Source organism: Camelus ferus, chromosome 34 (genome assembly GCF_009834535.1).
Source record: "Camelus ferus isolate YT-003-E chromosome 34, BCGSAC_Cfer_1.0, whole genome shotgun sequence".
In the NCBI taxonomy this organism is placed as follows: domain Eukaryota; kingdom Metazoa; phylum Chordata; class Mammalia; order Artiodactyla; family Camelidae; genus Camelus; species Camelus ferus.
This window is the reverse complement of record NC_045729.1, coordinates 6,103,632-6,122,326: the sequence shown is the minus strand read 5'-3', so window position 1 is coordinate 6,122,326 and position 18,695 is coordinate 6,103,632. Positions and strand designations below refer to the sequence as shown.

The 18,695-nt window shown below is 38.2% G+C and overlaps 1 protein-coding gene across 5 annotated transcripts in view; it reads right to left on the bottom strand.

Moving 5' to 3' along the window:
• The window catches only part of SOX5 (SRY-box transcription factor 5), a 903,217-nt gene that overhangs the window by 862,378 nt on the left and 22,144 nt on the right, over nucleotides 1-18,695 (bottom strand). Inside the window, exon 1 of one of the 5 annotated variants that reach the window (XM_032473065.1) lies at nucleotides 15,814-16,195. The exons of 3 other annotated variants lie outside the window; for them this stretch is intronic. The gene's annotated coding sequence lies outside the window, so the exon portion shown is untranslated. Of the gene's footprint in view, nucleotides 1-15,813; nucleotides 16,196-18,695 lie in introns of those variants that run through there. One more of the 5 variants, XM_032473063.1, reaches the window with a different exon arrangement.

The window sequence follows — 18,695 nt, the reverse complement described above, 5'->3', positions numbered from 1 at the left end:
ATTATTAATTACATAGCCCAATGTTATCACAGTAGATTTTTGAGAGCAAAGACCTCATTACATTCTAGTATCCACAGTGCAAACAAAATAATCTGGCATAATAAATGTTCCCAACAAACGTGGATGGAATGAATGAATGGCCAAGACCATTAACTCTCCTCAAGTTCCTGTTTCTTACAAGCCCTAGCTTCGTACCCCCTGCTCTATCTTTGATACTTACCCTTTCGATTCTGAGCGTATCAAAGAGTTCCTGATATAGTTACACTTTTATTTAATGCCTTTTCTTTCTCAGCAGGATTATTCTCAATTATAGAGTCAGAATCACAGATTTAGAACCTCTCATCCTTCTTGAGCCACATTTCTTCTTTATAATCTCTGTACATGGAATTACAAATCAGGCAACATTCATGCTTAATTAGTATTTTCAGTGTAATTTTTTGTTTCTTCCTCCATTCTTTATGTTTCAGCTACAAAACATTTAGGTTCTTAACACTCGGGAAGATAAAAATAATAATATAAATTTGTTCTTTTGTGATTTAAAGCTTTTATATCTCAGTTCCATTGCTTTAACTCCTTCAATTAATCTGTAGAATGACTTAAAATCTTAATACTTCCTAAATAATAAACAAGAGAATAAAAAAAATTATTGCAAGGAACTTAAATACTGAACCTAAAATACACATTAGCTTTCCAAAGCAGGCATATGATAACTGATCCTTTAAAATCACACTGAGTAATTTAAATTATAATAATGCCTCACTTACGTAGCTACCTTTCTGCAAACATCAGCCTTCTGAAACTGCTGTGACACCCAATTCTATCTCCTCTTGACCTGCTGCCCTTTGACCAAAGAGGAAACAGCTCGAGCAGCAAATTAATAGATTCTCAATAGCTTTTAAGAACAGAACTCTCCAAGAAGACCTAACATCATTCAACTCAACATGACCATGCAGCTCGTAAGAAGAGGACCATCGCTTGTTGGTTGTGGGTCTAATGGTCAAGTCAATAGGCACTTAGCCCAGAAGCATGGAAAACTCAGGAGAAAGGCAGAGAGAAGATAAGGTAGGGGAGGTGGGAGAGGAGAGAAGCAGCAGAAGAGAGATGGGGAGGAAGTTAAATGCCATAACTGTACGCAGATAGTACAAGGAAAAAAGGGAGAGAGAGACATATACTCTCTGTGGTCCTTGAGACTCTTAAGAGATGACAGTTTGGGAGAATAATTCATGTCATTAATGATTATCCTAGACCATCCATGTATGTTTAACCATAACCAAATATGTCATCTACTAACAACTAAAACACATTTCTGTCCAAAAAAAACATATTTCTATGTCTTTTACCATTCCCCCCTTCCCAGGTTTTGAAATCAGCAACAGGTAGGTAAGCTTATATTTGTACCATAATTCTCCGAGCAAAACACTAAAAAGCCATCTTTTGGCAGAATTCAAAAATTAGTAACAAAATCCTATAGTAACTATATCTTTTGTAAAAAGTTTTGAAATATTACATACACCCATCACCACTATCTTCAAGCAGAAAACACTCCCATTTCACCACAAACGGTGAACAGAAAATGTATTCTCAACATACAAAATAAAGTGCAATTTAGGGTTTTGGATCCCTCACAAAGTCAGCTTCTCACAACCCTCAGTGTTACATTACATATGATTTATTGATCCCAAATCTTATTTACCATGTTTTGAATGAACCAGATTTTAAATCAGCTTGGAAAAGTTCCACGTTAAAAGCTCAAATTCTCCCGCAGTTACTTAACCATGAAATGTTGAAAAGAAGTGATAAGAAACTAAAAGGTAGTTTTTCTTTCCTCCAGAGAATCACTTATATGTCAGACAAACATATTTAGAATATTGGCAGCTCCAACCTGCATGATTGACACAAGTAGATGACACGCGAAACAAACCCCAGGCGAGGGAAAATCGTTACCATAAGCAGCTTTGTGATCCGTTTCTTCCCCCTCTGTGAAACAGGTAAGAGAATGCTCCAAGATATCACACATCGTCATTTACATACAGTATCATTTTTATGGAATTTTCCAAGGTGTTAATTAAAAGTTTTAATGAATGTTAATCATCTGTCAATTTCATTGGCAATCTCTGTTCAACCATATGCTTCTCTTTTACACCTGTGAGTTTTTTTTTTAAAAAACCATTACTTGAAATTGTTTTACTTCCTTAACATGATATTTGTATTAATATTTAGGAAACAAAACTTCTGCAGCCTGTACAGCAATCTTCTATAGTTCTTCTGTATATTTTCTAACTTCTTTAAATAAGATATGAATATGTAGGATTTGCATGATCATTATACTTCCAAGAGAATCTAAAAATCTTCATTCTTTTTTTAAAAATCTTCATTCTTTTTAAAAAAATTTATTCTTTTAAAATTAAACTGGTTTTATGCCCAGGAAACAATGCTGAGCTGGAAAATTGAACATGGCATGGCATCCTAGAGCCCTAGAAACAAAATTCTGTCTCACTAAATCATCGTTCAACGTTTGCTCCCTTAATCTTTCTCTGGTTTAGTATGCTCTTCTATTGAATCATTCACTCATTCGTTTAGAACTATTTATTGAGCCCTCTTCTCAGTTCTCGGCATACAGCAATGGACAGAACATACAAATATCTCTCTCCTTGGTGAGCTTACATTCTAGTTGAGGGAGGCAAGAAAAATTGAGAGAATGTATAGGAAAATTCAAAATGGTAATAAGAGCTAAGAAGAAAAATAAAGCAGGAAGCAGCAGACAGAAAAAGGGATTATATGTGCGTTCCTGGGGAGGGGTGGAAAGGGCGGTGACATTTTAGATGGGGTGGCCAGGGAAAAACTCACTAAGAAAATGCATTTGAGTAAAGACCTAAAGAAGGAGAGAGAGCAAACCATGCAGGTATCTGGAGGAAGAGTGCTCCTAAAGACAGGAGACGCCAGCGCCAAAGCCCTGGGGTGGGAGAAGACGAGGAGTGTTTGAGGAACACACGTGTGGACGGAGCAGAGTAAGCAAAAGGGAAGGTATTGGGCTATGATGTCCAAGTGGTAGGGGAATAACAAATCATTAGGGCCTTGTCAGCCACTGTAATAACACGGCTATTGATTTGTAAGGGAAATGGAACCACTGCAGGCTTTGAACAGCAGAGTAAGAGGATCTACCTACACTTTAACATGATCACACCAGCTGTGCAACAAAAACTGGCTACAGATGGGCAATGGTGGGAGCGGGGATGCCAGTCAGGAGGCTAGTAAAGTCATCCAGATGAGAGATGCGGAAAGCTTGAACTACGGTGGCAGCTAAGGAAGTGCTAAGAAGTCAGAATCCGGATATATTTTGAAGGTAGAGAAGACAGTCTTCCCGAGAGGCTTAGACATGAAAGAAAGAGTTGTATGCGGATGACTTCAAGGATTTGGCCTGAGCCACTGAAAGAATGGCATTGCTGTAACCGAGATGGGAAAGACCGCAGAAGAAGCAAGGAGTCTGGGGTGGGGAGAGATCAGGAGCTCACATTCGTACCTATTATATTAGCCATTCAGAAAGAGATGTCAAGTAGGCCATTGTAAATATGACTTTAAAGTCCAGGAGAGAGCTCTGGGCTCCAGATATATATATTTCAAAGTCATCAGTACATGATGGCATTTGGAGCCATTAGACTGGATAAAGACTAACTAAAAATTTTTGTTTAGATATTAAAGAGGTCCAAGAACTAAGCCCTAGGGCACACCAATATTGAGAGATTACAGTGGTGAAGAGATCAAATAAAGAACAGAAAAGGAGCAGCTAGTAGGTAGAAGGAAAATCAAGGAAATGGAAGCCAAGTCAAAGCATGCTATGAGGCAGCAAGAGTGAACAGCAGCTCCCAGTGTTGCAGGCGGGGCGAGAAAGGTGAGGACTGACAATTAATCACTGGCACGGCAACTTGGAGGCCACTGTTGACTGCTTTCGGTGGTGTGATGAAGACGGGTGCCTCTCTGGAGTGGTTCCAAGGGAAAGGGGAAGGGAAGAGTTTGAAGGCAAAAAATTTACACAACTTTTCAAGGAATTCTTTAAACAGATGGAGACAACGGCGGAGTCGCTGGAAAGGCGTGGCATCAAGAGAATGATTTTCCTCTTCAAATGGAAGAAATAACATTTTAAGAGGAAAATGTTGATGGCAAGTGGATGGGAAAGACACAGCAGAGAGGGAAAAGTTGATGAGGAGGAGAGAAAGAGAAGCACGAGTGGAGGACCGTCTGAGCAGGCAGAGGAGACAGACTAGAGGATGTTGTGCACAAGTGGAGGAATCAGCCTTTCCTAGGATCCCCTACGGTTTATACATGTGAACAAGGAGAAGGCAGAATCTGTGCAGGTAGGTGCACAGCCAGGCGACGGAAGTTTCAAGTAGTCCTCTTCTCATGCCTTTAATCTCTAGAAGAAATAGGAAGGCAGATCATGACTGAGGATGCACGTGTAACAGGTATGAGAAGTGAGGGAAAGAGGGGGCTCCCCCACCCAGAGTGAGCTAGTCTCTTCCTCGTCGCTGAGCCCCACTGTGTGCTGTTCCTTTTCCTGAGAAATCTGTCCTCCTGGATCATCACACAGATCTCAACTCTTATGCCATCCTCTTCCCTGACTGCTTCTTCCAAAGCAGATCCTGGGAACCACTTTCTATCCTAGTATGCTCTTTATTCTTCTTCATATGAAATTATCTTCTTTCTTTTTTTTTTTTTAATGGAAGTAAAGTCAATTACAATGTGTCAATCCCTGGTGTACACCACAGTGTCCCAGTCTTGCATATACATACATATATTCATTTACATATTTTTGAAATTATCACATTTCTTTCTTTCTAGTTCATTTTCTATCGTGCACACTAGATGTTAAGCTCCTCCACGGCCAGGGCTGTCTGTTTTGTCCACTGCTTTATCCCCAGTGCCAAAGACAACGCCTGGCACATGGGAAGTATTCAGTTACAGCTACCACGGACTACATTTTGGAGATCCTAACCTCCCCAGAGAAATGTCTTCATGTGACATCTCGAAGCCACATAAACACAGGCTCTGAGGAGAGAGGTGAAACAGTAAACCTAGTTGTGTTTTTGTTATTAGCACTTAAATAACAAAGTTAAAACTTGCCGCATCAGTGTCCTTGCTAAGACTATCTGTGAGCACTGACATTAGTGATAACCTGGTTCGGGACATGACCGGAACCAACCTCTAGATCTGGCACTGAGACAACAATTCAGTCTTCGAAATCCACAGAAAAACACAATTGTTAATGGAGACTCTACTTCTATTTCTCTTTTTACTGTTTCTCTTGAAGATTTTTTTTTTTTGTCTCCTTAAACGTTGCTGAATAGAATCTAAAGAAAATAAAGGGAATTTTCTGACATTCTGCAAGAAGCGTATTCAGTCATCGAGGGCCAGCTCTTCACCTGGGAGCAGGTGGGGGCACACAGACAGGATCACTTCACCAACTCGTTTCTCAGGGGAGATAAATGTCCCACTGATTTCTTAAGAAAGACACTTCTTTTTTTTATTCTTGAGAGAGAGTGAGTCATCACAGGTTGTAATGAATATAAATGTCAATTACTTTAGAAATGGTGAATTAAGTTTACATGACTTTTTAAAAGTTCCTTTCGCCTTTGGAGCACATTGCTTCTTTGATTTAAATGGACAACACTTGTCAAACATTCCTTTACCAAAAGCTGTCTTTGTCACACACTTCCACAAACGCAAGTGTCAAAATTTTTACTACTTTTGTTTTATTTCAGGGCAAAACATAGGGAAAGAACAACCTCCTGAGGGCTCCTTACACAGCATTTTCATGAGAAAGACGCCAACAAATTTGAGGGGACACTGTGTTAATGTGAGCCGTGACTAACGAGCTCTCTTCAGAGCCATTTCTCAGGATCTCATTTACTCAAAGTGGCAGTCAGCTCTGCTGGTTTTGAACTGGACGTCCCCTTTTACGGAAAATATCAACAGGGATTTTTTTTTTTCATGGCTGGAGGTCCAATCCTCATCTGAATATTACATTCTGACAAGTCTTTCCAACTTACTGGAGCATAATCATGCTGGTTACTTGTTAATCAGGAGCCGGGTGATAACTATTAAAAGTTGAAAGAGTTCCCTGGTGGTTGCAACAAGTTTCAACATGATCCAAGCTTTGTCAATAACCACAAGGGGGAAAGGAAAGCAAAAGGAAAATGCCTCTCCAGAGTCTTCATTTCCGAGAGAAGGGTGAAGGCTGCTGATACGACGTCACTCTCACTTGAAAGACATCTTACCACCAAAGCAGGCCAAATGGTAGACCCGGCCTTGTGCCGAGTGGAGAACAGAGCCCAGGAACGGCGTCACAAGACCTGGGTTCTATGATCAATTCTCCTATTTCTCCATGTGACCTTGAAAGTCTCGTCTTGCATCCCTGGACCTCAGTTTCCTTCACTGGGTTTGTAGGAAGAATGACAGGTTGTGAATGAGTATGCCAGTTCTGAAAATGCGCTTCCACCAGAGAATTTTAAATATTAAAGAAAGATTTTGCAAATCACTCCTGAAAGTCTGGGCATTACAGTTTGTCTCTTTCATAGGCAAATACTCAGTATTTTAGTAGCTGATATGCCACTTTTCAATTTCAGAATATTTGAGATTTTATGTATATATTACTTCATTTAGTCATCTGAGCAATCTTGCAAAATATATTATCACTGTTCTCTTGACAAGGGAAGAAAAAAAGAGAATTAAGGAGATAAGAGATGAAGGCTAAAGTCAGAATGGAGATGCTACAGCCAACACCCAGAATTGTTTGTCTTTATTGCTTCACTTGGAATTGTAACTTAACAGTACAAGCCCATGTCGAGAGGCCAGTTACTACTACACAAAAAATAAAGCAATGAAGATGGAGAGAATTTTTTTAATATCCTCTGAGTACAGAAAGATTACAAATGGTTCCCACGAACTCAGATAATATATCACATTACTTTATCACGTTGGTTTTTTTTCCCCAACCATTTAAATTTGCTGTTCTTCAGAAAAGTCAGTCTAAAATAAATTTGTCTGCAGTGGCAAATTCTTTCCTAAAACAAATATTAAATCTGACTACTGGGATCTTTGTAGCATGTTATCAAAATAATGAGCTATAAATACTCAACTTATATACCACATACCTATTAACAAAAAGAAAATACACACATCATCCCCAGGCCTGAACTAAAATTTATATTGACATCACTCAAGAGAAAGAAAAAACCAAGAAGTAGAACTTGGAGGACTAGTGCCATTCCAGTTGAAAAGTGATGAAGTCTGAGCTTCATCGAAAAAGCATGCAACATATTTTTTTAAAGAAATCATCAACAAAAACAACGGCAGATCCAGCTGCAGCTTGCTGCTCTGCATTTCCAGCAAATCAAGGAACGAACACCTGACATCTATCTGAATATCACCAATTCACAAAATGCAAAAAGTTCATGCCATTGACTCATTTAAATTCTTGCAAAAATCCTGTAAGTTACACGCAAGTTTACAGGTGAGGAGAGAGAAATGCAGAGAAATGAAGTGGCCTGAGTACAGAAAACCCAGATGATGGCTTTAGATCCCCTCTCTGCCAGGCTCTTTCTGAAGCAACAACACAACGGCGGGAGGGGCATGTTATGGGACTCATGTGCAAACATATTTAAGCCATTAAGAACTAGGAGAACTCTCACAAACATAACATATAGAACTGTACTAGAAAGTCAGTTTTTACTGCCCTTCTCTACTCACATCCAGTATGCAATAAGAACTAACTTAGGGATGTAAGGTACCAAAAAAACCACAACAACAGAAAGAAGGGAGAAAGGAAGCACACAGGGACAGAGGGAGAAACAGAGGGAGAGGACATTTCCCAACGAAGCTAAATGAATGTATTCTCTTCTCTGGACTAGGGATTGTAATGGCAATATGCAATTGTACAGAGTAGATCAAAGAGTGAGGTCTTTTTTTAACAGACCCAAAAATATGTAATTGAAATTTAGACAGAACTACTAAAATAAAGAAAACTGTTAAAATCTCTTAACACTGCTAGGATTCCATGGTACTTAAAAAAAAAAAAAGTTATCTATGGTAAACTCACTGCATTATTATGGAGGTAACAAATATTTACAAAGCCAAATCGAACTTAATTCCAATTTAAAAGAAAAAGTGATACCTAGTCCAAACTCATCCAAACCTTACGTTTAGTATACACGTTAATTTGAACATCCGCCTTTGGTCACCTTACAAGAAAAACTGTTCCATGTCTTAACTCTCCTCGAGAACATGGCGATTCCCTAAGTAATTTGAGTTTTGTAATTATCTACAATAAAATAAAATAGGGCTCAATTATTTTCTCTTAGTGCAACATTCTTTGTTGAATTTGCTCTTCCTTATACCAACCCTTCTAACATTATTCATGGCAGTGAGGCATTTCGAGAAGTTTTGAGGGTATCAAAATGAGGGATTTGGACATGGTGATAGCTGAGATTCACTCCAAAATGAAAAGTAAGATCATCTGCTGAATATTTACCTTGTTATTAAATCTCCAAAATCATGATCTCTTCACATGTATTACTATGGAAGTTAGCCATGAAACTCCCTGTGTGTATATAATTGTATGTGCTTCCTACTGCTTATCTATGGAAGCGATCTGTTTGCAAGTCACTGTGCCAGTCTACAAGCGGCTGAGCTGGTCATGAAGAGCCACAAGTAAACGTAAACGAAGAAACTCCCTGAAATAAATATTATTATGAAAATTAAAGCAGCCTCTCACCCAAATTAAGCAGAAAAAATTAAATCTACATTTAAAATTTTAAAATCTAACCTAGAGAAATCACACTAAGTGAAGTAAGCAAGATAAAGACAAGTATTATATGGTATCATATATGTGGAATATAAAAAAATAATACAAGCAAATCTATTTACAAAATAGAAACAAACTTACAGACATAGAAAACAAACTTACAATTACCAAAGGGGATAGGGAGGGAGATGAATAAATTAGGAGTATGGGATTAGCAGATATATACTACCATATATAAAATAAATAAACAAGGATTTACTGTTTAACACAGGGAACAATACTCAATATCTTGTAATAACCTATAATGGAAAATAAAGTGAAAAAGATCATATATATATATGTATACATACTTACTTAAATCTGGAAAATACTTATATGAAAAAATAATCTGAAAAACCAAAAAGGCAGACAAATTATTTTTCCATTTGGATACTTCATCTTAGCTCAGAATTAACGGTTTTGAAAAACTCTGCATTTCTCATAATTTGGAAAGAACAGGCACACCAATCTAAAAATGGATACATTTTTGCATGTCAGTTATAACAGATGAACACAAAAAAGACACGAAATCTATTGTGACTGTGTAAGGTATAACTACAAAGTAACATAACATATTTTAAATCTATTTTAAACCATACTTTAAACTTTTGCAGACAAAAAAAAAAAAAAGTGTAGTTCTTCAAAGAATTCAGCTTAAGAAACTATATTCTCATCTCCCTGTGGCTATTGCTTAAAACACTTTGGCGGCCCTGTTTTGTAATCCTCCAATTTATGACTGACCCAAGAAAACAGACCAGTCACTTCAGTTCCACAATTTGTGCTGCCCTCCCCTCCCACTCCCCTTTTGACTAACTGCCTGTTTTATTCTCCAGACTTGGCTCAAATATATCTTTTGACTATTTTGAAAGATAAAGCCTTTCTTCAAAGTTAGAAAATCTGCCCACTGAGGTTATCAAAAGAGTCTGCCTCAGGCTCTATGGCAACTCTCAAGGAGGCGTTCTTGAAATATTCTGAGCAATTTCAGTACCGTTCAAAGAGGTATGTATACAGCCTTGAAAGTAACTATGCTGAATTAGATTCAGCACTCCTTTACATTGAGAGTTTTATTTTAAAAAATTGAATTTGTTTCTAGCCGTCTCATTTATAAATGTATCTTAATTAGTAAAAAATATAAACAAAACATTTTAGGCATTTCATTTCATCGACATATAGACTGTGGGTCAATGACTTTCCTAAAAACTTGAAAAAATAAAACACCAAAATTAACATGAGGACATTTTTGTGCAGAGGCACTATTTCAACTGACAGTAAAACTTGGACAAAGCAATCAACTTTGTTAAGTAAGCCCACTGGAAGGAAATATCAAATAAGAGTAGAAAGAATACAGCTTGTTAAAACAGGAGTCAGTGAGATCCTTTTCCTCCTCTACGGCACAAAAGCATCCATCTAACAAGGCACACCCTTTTACCTATTTCTCTAATAATCGATCTCTCTTTCTCTGACAAAATCATATTATACCATATAACCAAATTATCTAGGTTTTGGTGAATACCATATCCTTCTCTCTTTCAATCCATCACATTTGGAACTATATCCAAAGCCAGAAGATCTGAATCTACTGCCTTCTCAGCATGCAGACAACTATGTGAAAGTCAATGGAGAAACAGAATAATATACTGAGACTGGCAGAAAAGATATCAATCAGATTTTGCATCAAATCTATTTTTCCCCCAGATTGCCAAGGAATATGGACACTACTGAAAGAGCCATTTTATCTGGATGCAAAATATCAAACTTGCTGAAAAGAGAAGACATTGGAGGATGGTTTACAACATTATCAAGTGGGTACACTTCAAATGTTCAGTGAGGTCATTTATCTGAAAAAAAAATTCATCAATATTGTCTAACAAAACTAAAAGGTAAATTTCATAAGACTGATTGCAAGGTAAACAGATTGCTGATAAAAGCATCATTATCAATAAAAAGACTGAATGCCCTTCAAACTAAGACTACCATCTTTTACTGGCTTCTAACTCCAAATCTGTTCCTACAAATGGTTTCATAATGAAATAGGAAGTGGTCACGTGTAAAAGCACTAGATTTGGAGGACACTGAATGAACTGTAGGGTGTTCAACATGAACATTCTAAAATGAGTTCTCTAGTAACTAACCAAGAGGGGATGACTTCAAACTATTGAAAAACCACCAACACCCCTCTCAAAAGAAAAGACTTATCATTTCAGTGAATCATTTTAATATATCCTGTACCTAAAATTTCCATCATAGCTTAACTTTTCAACAAATTATCATTTAGAGTTTTGAAGAATTTGTTTTCCTCACACCTGTGACACATAGCTATATTTCTAGATTTTTTTCTCTCTGATCCAAATTAATATCTTTTTAAAAAGACATAATGAATCTGATATCCTATTGCAATTAAATAGTGGTCATTTCCATTTTGCAAGCAAGATGTCCAAAATAAAAAGATAAAGGTGCCAATTCCTTAAATAAAGGAGAGTCATTGTTGACTTTAGAACTCAGAGCTTCTCTGTCCTGGATATGGAAGATAACTTGATGTTAATAATTTGATGTTAATTTCTCACATACATAACAGTTCTTGCTGCTACATGGAACACAGGCTCTTTATAACAAATACCCTACAGATCTTTAATTGGTAGCTAGGAAACATGCTCTTCCTAATCATCGAGTCCCTTTTAAATATTACACTTTAAAATACTCATTTAGGGAAACTAACGAGGAAGGATATGAGAGGGATAAAGAAGGTATGTTGTTTTCAAAATTAAAATTTTCAGGACATCAGTCCAGCAGGCATAAAGCAACATAAAACAAATAACTAGATAATCAAACAATAAAAGCAAACTAGAAATAATATGAAGGCTTTTTTAGAAACTATTATTGCACATATGCAATAATTACTTCCATCAAGACTTTTATTATACATTTGTTTTTATGGAGTCATAATGCACAAGTGCGTGCTATTGTTTAAACACATTCACCACGTACCCCATAACAGAATATGATGACAATATGTATTAAGGATAATACAGAAAATGTGGCTAAATGCATTCTGTATTATGGTTCCATAATATAGCATGCAAATGGTTCTGACTAAGCAGACACAGGAGACGGTCGTCAGTGCACACGCTGTGAATGTATATTATGAATAATGCATAAAACTTGGCTAAATCCTAATGAGTCCATTGACATCCTATGGGGTCCAAAGGAGGCGCAGATCCCAAAGCCCTGGCACATTTCTACCCACCAATCATTATAAAAAAAAAAAATGAAAACAAAGGACATTAAACTACATGAATGCACTCTCATTCTAGGTAAAGGTTTTGAAATAAGCACAAAAATTGGAAGAAACTTTGAAAAGAGAGTTAAAAGTCCATCTTACATCATCACCCCACTTACAGTTTTTCAAAATTATCCACTGCAATTTAAATGGGACAAAAGCTGCAGTTGAAGGTTGGATGTTATTTCTTTTCTCTGGTTTCTTCAGGGAGCTGCTATTACAAGGAAGATCTGAGCCATCCCTAAGAATAGTGACCAAACTCTCAGACTACGGTGGTAGAAAGTCTTCCCACTTTGAAAGAGTAACATTTACAAAATGAATTACGGCCCATTAAATAAGGAAACACATAACGTGTCGGAAAGCAGCCTTTATAATAGAAACTCTTTAAAAATCTAGTTTTTACACAGCTTTTCAAAGAATCAAAAAGAATGTCATGACTATGTTATTGCAGTGTATTAAGAAAATTAACCTTTTTTTCCAATAGCCATTAAATACTCTTAAAAACTGAGTCCCTAGAAAGAGAAATCATATTGATTATCCCTTCATGAGTATACCCCAAGATGAACTTCTATACGAACACGATCAACATGTGCACTGAGCCAAAATGCAGAGCAGAGCAAGCTGTGTTTGAGATGCACAAATTAAGCATGTGACAGAAGCCTGTGCACCCAAGCCTCTCCTTGGAGTGGGAGTGGGGAAGCGAGGACAGCTGCTCCTTCCCGGTGCTCCCAGGGGCGGGTGGGAAACGGGCATTCTGAGAACACATCCCCAGGGTACCACACAGAGAAGAGGCGAGGGCTGGCCACTTGGGGAAGCGGCAGGCCAAGAAAAACCCTGCGCTCTCAGAAAACATCCAAGAGCAAAATGTTGAAGCGGGAGCCAGACTTAAAGTTCTGGGATGGAGTTCTTGACAATGTGCCCAGCTCCTGGAGGTTTTCCCATCCCTTTTCCAGGTATGAGGACCGAGGGCCGGGTGCAGTCCAGAGGCTGCCACAGGGACTAAAGCATGGAAGCGCATCAGTGCCTCCACCACTGAATTCCAGGACACAGGTCACCTACCGTCATGTATTTGGGCTAAAATCAGCTCCTGGCTTGAGCTATGATGGTAATGTAGCCTATTTGGTGTGAACTGAGGGCTCCCTGGAAGACCCCGTCTGTGAAATAATATTGCCATGTTTTTCCATCTCTCACTACCAGCACAGCCAGAAATTCTAACTCTAAACATTTATGAAAAACAACTCTGCACAAGTTTCTATTTAAAGTGCAAATACTCCAGGGTATAGTTACGTTAGAAAAATTATGATAAATTTCTGTTTGCTTGAAGAACGAGGACAACAGAGGAGCCTTGCATGTTTGGGGTTTTGCATTGGGCGATTTAAAAATAGGGTACAAAGTGAAAGATGGGACCCGCTGATGGATTAACTTTGCTGGACTGACTCTAGCACAGCCAGGGATTCCGTGAGGAGGAAATAAGGCTTTCAATGGACGCTCTGAAGTTTAAACCTTTCTCGGCACTGTCTTATTGTTTGTATTTACACCTGAGTAAGCACTGTCACTGTTGCCAGAGCATGAAGTATGAAAATCATACAGAAAAATAAGCTATCTGCTATAACCACTTCTGCTGTTTGCCTTGTTCTAAAATTTGCCTCCTATCAAGTGCAATAGAACAAAGTTCAGTTTCTGATATAACAATTCCATCAAGCTATTCTGCCTCTGAAAACCGTTCTCCACCAAGGCTTGCCCGGGCGACACTGTAAGCATCCGACGATTGCTTCCTTCCCCCCGAGTGTCTCCTCACCCCTCCCAGATGCCACCAAAAGAATAACAGAAAGTCTCTCGGTAGCACTTTGCTTCTCAGCAGGAAGCTGTACTGTTTGTGATATCCATTTTGATACAAACCTAAATTAGGCCTCTGGAAACAGGTAATGCATAAAAGAAGCATTTTGTGGCACCAAATTATTATTATAGGTTACTGTTAACCCTTGGAAGATAGAGGTGAGCTCTGCAGCTCCCCATTGAGGTGACTATTCATCATGAAATCACAGGCCCTCGCCCAGGAGATGTTTTCAGGTGAGCTTGCTATGAGGCAAACTATCTGGCTGACCTGGAGGAGCCTGATAGCTGGTTTAAGTGGGGAAGCTAAGAGCAAGGCCAGTTAAACGAAAGGATCCACACAGCATGCAGAGCCAGCGGTCGGCGGCGAGCACAGGTTTAACAGCTGACAGAGCCTGGAGATGCCGGGAAAGGAAAAAGAATCAGGGTGTTTTACTATCAGACAGATTTAACACTCTTCCCTTCCAAGGCTCTCCTTGCAAAGACACGTTGAGGGGCAGAAAGTTCAGAGCAACAACTATTTTTTTAAAGGTCATCTGTAATAAAACTGTTAACCAGTCATGTTGAGATAATAAATTAGAATATTGAGTAGACCGATGTTTCTAACTAGTTCTTTATATAGTTCAGGCGGTAAATAAATTTTGTTCTGGAAATTCCCTGCTCAAAAATTTAAATTGCTGGTCCATAATTAAGATTCAGAGAAATCTAAGAACTTACACTGAAACTACCCCTGCGTTATAATCCTAGTACCAATTCCTAAACACGTTTATCATTTATCATTTTACTTCTCCTAATTTAACCTTGGTAGTGTTTCATTCTCTCTTATCCTTCTTTCTGCATCACTACGTTAAAATAAGCAGCTTTCATAATGTTAACATGTATAAACATAACTGAATTCAAGGATCCAAATCAAAGACCACTTTCTATCAACCTGTATTGGTGAAGGAAACACAAAGAGCTGTGTGACATCTTCTCATCTTTCAGCCCAACTCAGGTCATGTTCCAATTAAAAACCGTATGAGAGAGTCATCATGCCATATAGTAACTTGGCTTTTCCTTCTTCCTCATGCATTTCCATTCTGTGTTTTGGCAAAAATTACCACGTGAGACAGGCTTATCTCATTAAAGTAAACAGACACGACTGAGTTCATATCTCTTGAGACAGTAAACACCATGCAAAATGTAATTCCTCAAACTGGAATAACTGATATTTATTGCATAAATAACTAAGTAAGTAAAGCCTCTTCAAAGTGAGTATCAAAGGTTTACGATGAATAGCAACAGAATTATTCTGCAATTGTATCACAGAAAAAGAAAACAGCTAATAAGAAGAACCCAAGTTTCGTAGGAAGTTTAGGAGACTATGGATACCAGCCAAATTTCGTAGCCATGCAGTTTTTAGCTGAGTCTCTAAATTTGAAGGCAGAGTAAATGTTCCTCTCCTCTTTCCTAGACACAAACCATAAAATAACAAGCTCTTTTCAATGTCTAAGAAGGCTGTTTAGGTCTCCTTCCAGTCAGTAACAAGATCTTCAGACTGAGAAAATACCTAGTCAATCGCATTAAGCGGCAGTGTATAACATTGTAACATCAAAAGTGCTGGAACCAGACACTTCGGGGCAAGGCCACCATATGATCCCAGTACAATCTCATTCAAGGAATTCTGACTGGCTGATTCTCTGGCATCCTCCGGATACCTGGATATCATCTGCATGCCAGCTACTGAAATTAAACCTCCTGTGTTTCCATTTTCTAAAAGAATTCCTCAGTTCAGATGTTCAACAGCATCACATCTGGTCAGAGTTAAAGCACCTCGGTGTTGATAAGGCACTTTCTCGAAACTTTCTGCAGGTCATTTGCCACATACCTTACGTACCTGTGCAGTTCATTCCCTGCGAAGTTGCTTTCGCCGTAGCTTCCGCCTTAAAAATATTCCTACACCCATGCTGATTTTGCATCTGTTCAGTTTGAATTTAGATTCATTGGTACTTTTCCATAGTTACATTTCTCGTTCAGTTGATGGGTCCTTTTATTTATTCTGAAGTTTTCGATGTAAGACAAACAGGAATACCACCTTCTAAAATTACTACTATCCTACCATCCTCCGATGGAACATTAGCGGGAAGCAATATTCTCCAAAGCTATGAAGCATACACTGCCCTAAATTACATTGCAGTCACTGCCCTGAGCTCACACACTTTTGAATAGAAAGGCTCCCAGGGATCTCTCTGTACTGACTGCATTTACTGCTTTAAAATATTTTTAACCCAGACGCTGAAGTGCCAGCCTTGCAGTTCCTCATGCTAATCCCAGCTTGGGTGGCTGTTCTTAAGGGAAAGCATTCAAAACATTGTAACAGTGCATCAACTTTGACCCTTTTCACTTAAACATGAGACTCTTTTTAAAAAGTCTGAATTCCAGAGGGAAACACTGAACTTTGACCTGCTTAAAATTAGTTTTGTTTTAGTGCCTTCATGGTGACTCAACAGGCCAATTTTCCAGACACTTAAGACGTTTCTGCCCCTGAAGATTCCAGTTCAAGTCCACAGCTATGTTTGCTGGTCAGAGCAGAACACTCTGTCCCAGGGTTTCAAGAAACAAATTCCCAGATCTCCATCTCTTTGCCAGATGTTGGCATTAGTTGGTATTAAGATGGATCTACACACACACACACACACACACACACACACACAGAGTCAGAGGACAAGCCTCTTTTTTTTTCACTCAGAGCCTATTAGGAAAAAAAGTTTTCCGCTCAAAATTCAGTCATGGAGAAATGTTTATCAGGAGGATATAAACATTACTTACTGGCCTAACTCCTACAAGAATAAAACTCCTACCTTTTGGTAAGCGGTACCATGATCCACTTATAATATAAGCTTTCTGAATCTACTTTTCTTAATGGGGGACAAAAAGCTGCCGGGATTTTATTTTCTAATCTATTACAGATTTTAGAAACTGTCAATGAAAGGTTAGATTGTAAATGAACATTATCACAATGTTCTAGTTTCATTCTGTGGAATTTCAAATATGACATTTGTTGTCAAAAATCCATGTCAGTTAACAGGTAAAATAAAGTTACTAAAGAACTAAAGGTATAGTATATGTTCAGTTTGACTTAGTCCCCCAAAACTGTTCCCCCTGTTAGGAAAAGGAACGAAACAGCACCCAATTTCATTAATGCAAACTAAGGTGTTAATATGAAGGAAGTAGCTATTAGTCTGGAACAATTCCTGCATAAACTTTGTACTTTAAAATATTTAGAATAGTCAAGGACAAAGGCATTCAGGGGGGAAAAAAACCCATTTAGCACTACAAAACCAGAAAAAAAGAAACATGAACACAGTTAACCGGGATAAAAGAATTACTATGACACAAATTAGTCTGCACAAATTACACACCATGTTAAACAAGAAGTCTTTTATTGTCACCGAAGGGTGTGTGTGGTTATACTGAAAAGCGGTGCGAAAGTATATGCCAGATCTTCACATTCAAACACTGGTTTGCACTTGTCATCTATCCGTTTTCAAAGAGCTACCAATGACGTGCTTAAACCATAGGTATTTGATTTCTGTTGTTAATGCCCCAAGCTGAAGTCAGAGACCACCTCTAGGTCTTTTGCCTACCCTGACGGCCCAAGGGGCAGGACGGTCTGCACTGACTGCAGCCCAGACCTGCGGGAGGTCCCACTCTTGTTCTGAGCTCCTCTTAAACCTTGAGTCTTTTTATACCCTCTGACAAATGGATTATAGCCATGCTTCCAAATATGTTGTATGCTGCCTCTAATTTCCAAAAAGTCTCTCTAAATGCTTTGGATTTTTCATAGAGATGGGTATGTCAGGTATAACTTTTTATCTTACAGGTCCAGCAATTTTTTTTCTTAAAGGACCGCTAGATATTTTCGCATTGTGGGCTGTACGTTCTCCGCCAAAACTATTCAACTCCGCTCTTGAAGCTTGAAAGTAGCCCCAGATGATACGCTAATGAATGAGCATGGCCGTGTTCCAATAAAACTTTATTCGCCGAATAAGAGTCCTGCCTAAGGGCTATAACCTGCCATCCTCTGCCTCAGAAAGAAGTCCTAAAATATCTAAGATCTGTGGGCTCCTCATCTTCACTAATCTTACAGGATCACAAAAACTGACCACAAAATTGTATTTGATTGTTTGTTCTCCTTCTATCAGACAGCACTAAAACCAGTTCTAATACTTGGAAAATAAAAACTTCTCAGCTGAGTCTCTCTGGCAACCATTTCTTTCATTTCCTACCCATTTAAAAAGAACACAACACAAATGTTCAAACTGGAGATAAACGGTGAGCACTTAAGATACGTACATTAGTACTTCATTTCATTTTATTCATAAATCATTCAACACATAAACATTGTGTGAGTTGTACCGAATGACCACAGATATCTAAGAAAATACTTAGAATTTAATCCAGTTATTTTACATTTGAAACACATGTAACTATTTGGGTTCTTTACTGATAGTTAAGAAAACAAGCATTAATAGTCTGATAACTGGGTCTGTTACTCATAGGAAAAGGTCAACTGAAATGAACGTTTCAAATGCTACCAACTAGTACCTTCAAATGACATGAAAATAGGTACGAATTACATACGATGCCAATGGAAATATACAAAGATATAGATCAGACAGTAAAAGACAGTATCTAAATAAAATAAAATTATACAGAGACATTCCCAAGTAAAGACCATTATCTGAAGAATCTGCCAACACAGGATTA